Below are 6,000 nucleotides of genomic sequence, written 5' to 3'. Positions count from 1 at the left end.
TTTGCCCCTGACCAAGTAGCAGCTCGGCAAAGTTGTAAAGCCGAGACCCCTCCGGCAGCCGCCCAAGATGAGCCCACCTTCCTCGTGGAATGGGCTTTTACAGATTCAGGCTGCGGTAGTCCTACCGCAGAATGCGCCAGCTGAATAGTGCTACAAATCCAGCGCGCAATAGTCTGCTTAGAAGCAGGAGCACCCATCTTGTTGGGTGCATACAGGATAAACAGCGAGTCAGTCTTTCTGACTCCAGCCGTCCTGGAAACATACAATTTCAGGGCCCTGACTACGTCCAGCAACTTGGAATCCTCCAAGTCCCTAGTAGCCGCAGGCACCACAATAGGTTGGTTCAAGTGAAACGCTGATACCACCTTCGGGAGAAATTGAGGCCGAGTCCTCAATTCAGCCCTATCCATATGGAAAATCAGATAGGGGCTTTTACAGGACAAAGCCGCCAATTCTGACACACGTCTGGCCGAAGCCAGAGCCAATAGCATGATCACTTTCCACGACGTGAGATATTTTAAATCCACAGTCTTAAGTGGCTCAAACCAATGTGATTTCACATTGAGATCCCAAGGTGCCACTGGGGGCACAAAAGGAGGCTGAATATGCAGAACTTCCTTAACAAAAGTCTGAACTTCAGGCAATGAAGCCAGTTCTTTCTGGAAGAAAATCGATAGGGCCAAAATCTGGACTGTAATGGACCCCAATTTGAGGCCCACAATCACACCTGCTTGCAGGAAATGTAGGAAACGACCCAGTTGAAATTCCTCCGTTGGGGCCTTTCTGGCCTCACACCAAGCAACATATTTTCGCCAAATGCAGTGATAATGCTTTGCGGTGACATCCTTCCTGGCCCTAATCAGGGTAGGGATGACTTCCTCCGGAATGCCCTTTTCCTTCAGGATCCGGCGTTCAACCGCCATGCCGTCAAACGCAGCCGCGGTAAGTCTTGAAACAGACAAGGTCCCTGCTGCAGCAGGTCCTGCCTGAGTGGCAGAAGCCAAGGGTCCTCTGCGAGTATCTCTTGAAGTTCCGGGTACCAGGCTCTTCTTGGCCAATCTGGAGCCACGAGAATAGTTCTCACTCCTCACCTTCTTATTATTCTTAGTACCTTGGGTATGAGAGGTAGAGGAGGAAAAACATAAACCGACTGGTACACCCATGGTGTCACTAGAGCGTCCACAGCGATCGCCTGAGGGTCTCTTGACCTGGCGCAATACCGTTTTAGATTTTTGTTGAGGCGGGACGCCATCATGTCCACCTGTGGTTTTTCCCAACGGTTTACCAGCTTCTGGAAAACTTCTGGATGAAGTTCCCATTCTCCCGGGTGGAGGTCGTGCCTGCTGAGGAAGTCTGCTTCCCAGTTGTCCACTCCCGGAATGAATACTGCTGTCAATGCTAGCACATGATTCTCTGCCAACCGCAGAATTCTTGTGGCTTCTGCCATTGCCCTCCTGATTCTTGTGCCGCCCTGTCTGTTTACATGGGCGACCACCGTGATGTTGTCTGACTGTATCAGCACTGGCCGGTTCTGAAGCAGGGGTCTTGCTTGACTTAGGGCGTTGTAAATGGCCCTTAGCTCCAGAATATTTATGTGCAGCGATATCTCCTGAGCTGACCACAGCCCCTGGAAATTTCTTCCCTGTGTGACTGCCCCCCAGCCCCAAAGGCTGGCATCCGTGGTCACCAGGACCCATTCCTGTATTCCGAATCTGCGGCCCTCTAATAGATGAGCCGTCTGCAGCCACCACAGCAGCGACACCCTGGTCCTTGCCGACAGGGTTATCCGCTGTTGCATCTGGAGATGGGACCCGGACCATTTGTCCAACAGGTCCCACTGGAACGGCCTTGCGTGGAACCGTCCGAATGGAATCGCCTCGTACGAGGCTACCATTTTTCCCAGGACTCGTGTGCATTGATGTACCGACACCTGTTCTGGTTTTAGGATGTCTCTGACTAGAGATGACAATTCCTCGGCTTTTTCCACTGGAAGAAACACTCTTTTCTGGTCTGTGTCCAGAATCATTCCCAGGAACAGAAGACGTGTCGTCGGAACCAGCTGTGACTTTGGAATATTGAGAATCCGGCCGTGCTGTTGTAGCACTTCCTGAGAAAGTGCTACCCCCACTACCAACTGTTCCTTGGACCTCGCCTTTATCAGGAGATCGTCCAAGTACGGGATAATTAAAACTCCCTTCTTGCGAAGGAGTATCATCATTTCGGCCATTACCTTGGTAAAGACCCTCGGTGCCGTGGATAACCCAAATGGCAGTGTCTGGAACTGATAGTGACAGTCCTGTACCACAAATCTGAGGTACTCCTGGTGCGGAAGGTAAATGGGGACATGCAGGTACGCATCCTTGATGTCCAGGGAGACCATGTAATCTCCTTCCTCCAGGCTCGCAATAACCGCCCTGAGCGATTCCATCTTGAACTTGAACCTTTTGATATAAGTGTTCAAGGCTTTTAAATTTAAGATGGGCCTCACCGAACCGTCCGGTTTCGGTACCACAAACAGTGTGGAATAGTAACCCTTTCCTTGCTGAGGGAAACGGTGGTGGGGGGGGGGGGTTGTCTCGAATTCCAGCCTGTACCCCTGAAGTACTACTTGAAGGACCCAGGGATCCACCTGTGAGCGAGCCCACTGTGCGCTGAAATTTTTGAGACGGGCCCCCACCGTATCCTGTTCCGCCTGGGCAGCCCCAGCATCATGCTGTGGACTTACCGGACGCAGGGGTAGACTTCTGCTCCTGGGAAGTAGCTGTGTGTTGCAGCTTTTTCACTCTACCTCTGCCTCTCGGCAGAAAGGATGAGCCTCTAGCCCACTTGCTTTTCTGGGGCCGAAAGGACTGTACCTGATAATACGGTGCTTTCTTTTGCTGCGGGGCAGCATGTGGCAAAAAGGTCGATTTCCCAGCAGTAGCTGTGGACACGAGGTCCGAAAGACCATCCCCAAACAGTTCCACCCCCTTATAGGGTAAAACTTCCATGTGCCGCTTTGAGTCGGCATCACCGGACCATTGCCTAGTCCATAACCCCCGTCTGGCGGCAATAGACATCGCGCTTACTCGTGATGCCAGCCGGCAAAGATCCCTCTGTGCATCACGCATGTATAAGTCTGCGTCTTTTATATGCTCAAGCGTCAGCAAAATATTGTCCCTTTCCATGGTATCAATATTATCCAAAAGGGAATCTGACCACGCAGCAGCAGCACTGCACATCCAAGCTGATGCAATCGCAGGTCGCAATATAATGCCTGAGTGTGTGTAAATAGCCTTTAGGGTATTTTCCTGCTTTCTAACAGTAGGTTCCTTCAGGGCGGCCGTATCCGGAGACGGTAGTGCCACTTTCTTTGACAAGCGTGTCAGCGCCTTGTCTACCCTAGGGGGTGTTTTCCAACGTGACCTATCCCCTAGTGGGAAAGGGTACGCTGCCAATAATCGTTTTGAAATTATCAATTTCTTATCGGGGGAAGTCCACGCTTCCTCGCACACCTCATTTAATTCGTCAGATGCAGGAAAAACTACAGGTAGTTTTTTCTCACCAAACATAATACCCTTTTTTGTGGTACCTGGGGTATTATCAGAAATGTGTAAAACATTTTTCATTGCCTCAATCATGTAACGGGTGGACCTATTGGAGGGTACACTAGTCTCATCACCGTCGACACTGGAGTCGGTATTCGTGTCGACGTCTGTATCTGTCACCTGAGGTAGCGGGCGTTTTAAAGTCCCTGATGACATTTGAGACGCTGGAACAGGCACAAGCTGAGTAGCCGGCTGTCCTATGTCGTCAAACCTTTTGTGTAAGGAGTTGACACTTTCACACAATTCCTTCCATAAGTCCAGCCACACCGGTGCCGACCCCTCAGGGGGTGACAACACATTCACAGGCATTTGCTCCGCCTCCACATCATTTTCCAGACACACAGGGAATGCTCTTACAGAGGGTAGGACCCCACAAAGCCCTTTGGGGAGACAGAGGGAGAGTATGCCAGCACACACCAGAGCGCTATATATCAGAGGGATATCACCTATAAAAGTGTGTTTTTCCCTTATAGCTGCTATATAATTATATACTGCGCCTAACTTGTGCCCCCCCCCCCTCTCTTTTTTACCCTTTTCTGTAGTGCAGGACTGCAGGGGAGAGCCAGGGAGCGATCCTTCCAGCGGAGCTGTGAGGGAAAAATGACGCCAGTGTGCTGAGGGAGAAGGCCCCGCCCCTTTTTCGGCTGGCTTTCTCCCGCTATTTTAATGTATCTGGCAGGGGTTAATATACACCTATATAGCCCCTGGGGCTATATATGGTGCCAGTTTGCCAGCCAAGGTGTCAGCATTGCTGCTCAGGGCGCCCCCCCCCAGCGCCCAGTACCCATCAGTGACCGCTGTGTGTGGTGTGCATGAGGAGCAATGGCGCACAGCTGCAGTGCTGTGCGCTACCTTGGAGAAGACAGAAGTCTTCAGCCGCCGATTTTCCGGACCTTTTCTTGCTTCTGGCTCTGTAAGGGTGACGGCGGCGCGGCTCCGGGAACGGACGACGAGATCTGTGCCTGTGTTCGAACCCTCTGGAGCTAATGGTGTCCAGTAGCCTAAGAAGCGCAAGCTACCACCACTTAGGTAGGTTCGCTTCTTCTCCCCTTAGTCCCTCGTTGCAGTGAGCCTGTTGCCAGCAGGTCTCACTGAAAATAAAAAACCTAAACTATACTTTCTTTCTAGGAGCTCAGGAGAGCCCCTAGTGTGCATCCAGCTCAGCCGGGCACAGAAATCTAACTGAGGCTTGGAGGAGCGTCATAGGGGGAGGAGCCAGTGCACACCAGGTAGTCCTAAATCTTTCTTAGAGTGCCCAGTCTCCTGCGGAGCCCGTCTATTCCCCATGGTCCTTACGGAGTCCCCAGCATCCACTAGGACGTTAGAGAAATGACTATTTAATAGACATGCATACTGCGACACTGATTCATCTACAGAAGGCACAGCATTAGCTAGTGAGGCTTCCCCCTTTATGCGTGCGCACCAGAGCACAGCTTGCAGACCCAAGCGGTGCTACACGAGGCGGGCGAGGCAGAACCAAAGGTCATGGCACATGTCGTCCATATCGCCAGATACGGAAGTAATATTCAATCTTTCCAATAGAATACTCACCCCTTTAGAGGTGAAGGTATTATCAAAGGGACTAAATTTTGTTCCTACAAATAAATGGAACCCGTTTGAATGGAAAGTGGAACAGTATAAATTAGAAAGACAACTACAGCTGAAAGATTTTTTTAATTCTAACCAACCTCAAGCTATTCCTACCAAGGACATTCCTATGAAACTAAAGAAGAAATCTAAGTTTGACCCTGCCTCACAGAACACATCCATTAAAACCTTTTGTAGGACGTTAGATTCTTAGGTCCAGACAGCAACTAAGCAGAATACATCTATTATTGACAAAAGAAGAATGGGAAGCATTGCACTGTTTAAGCAAGTAAGAAGATGTGGTACTTCGCTCTGCCGACAAGGGCGGAGCAATTGTAGTGCAAAACACGAGTGATTATATTAATGAATTGAATCGACAACTCAGGGACAGTGACACATATCGGAAATTGTCTTCAGATCCGACAGGAGAATTTAAAAAGGAATTGGATGGAGTGTTGAAACAAGCATTAAATTCTAATATTATTTCACAATCTATATTTGATGCTTTGTCGACGGCATACCCTGTTGTGCCGTTGTTATATTCACTGCCGAAGATTCATAAAGATAATCAACATCCTCCTGCTAGACCAATAATATCAGCTAGAGGCTCTTTATAGCAAAATGTCTCTATCTTATGTGATTATTACCTGCAGCCATGTGTTCAAGCACAATCTACTTACTTGAAGGACACAACTGCATTACTGAACAAGTTATCTGAGATGGAAAGTGTACCTGATAATTGCTTATTGGCAGTTATCGATGTTAAAGGTTTATACACGTGTATACCTCATTCAGATGGTCTGACTTCGCTCAGGACACTGATTGA

The sequence above is a fragment of the Pseudophryne corroboree genome (assembly GCF_028390025.1).
Source record: "Pseudophryne corroboree isolate aPseCor3 chromosome 3 unlocalized genomic scaffold, aPseCor3.hap2 SUPER_3_unloc_16, whole genome shotgun sequence".
Taxonomy (NCBI): Eukaryota; Metazoa; Chordata; class Amphibia; order Anura; family Myobatrachidae; genus Pseudophryne; species Pseudophryne corroboree.
Note: the sequence above shows the minus strand (reverse complement) of the source record.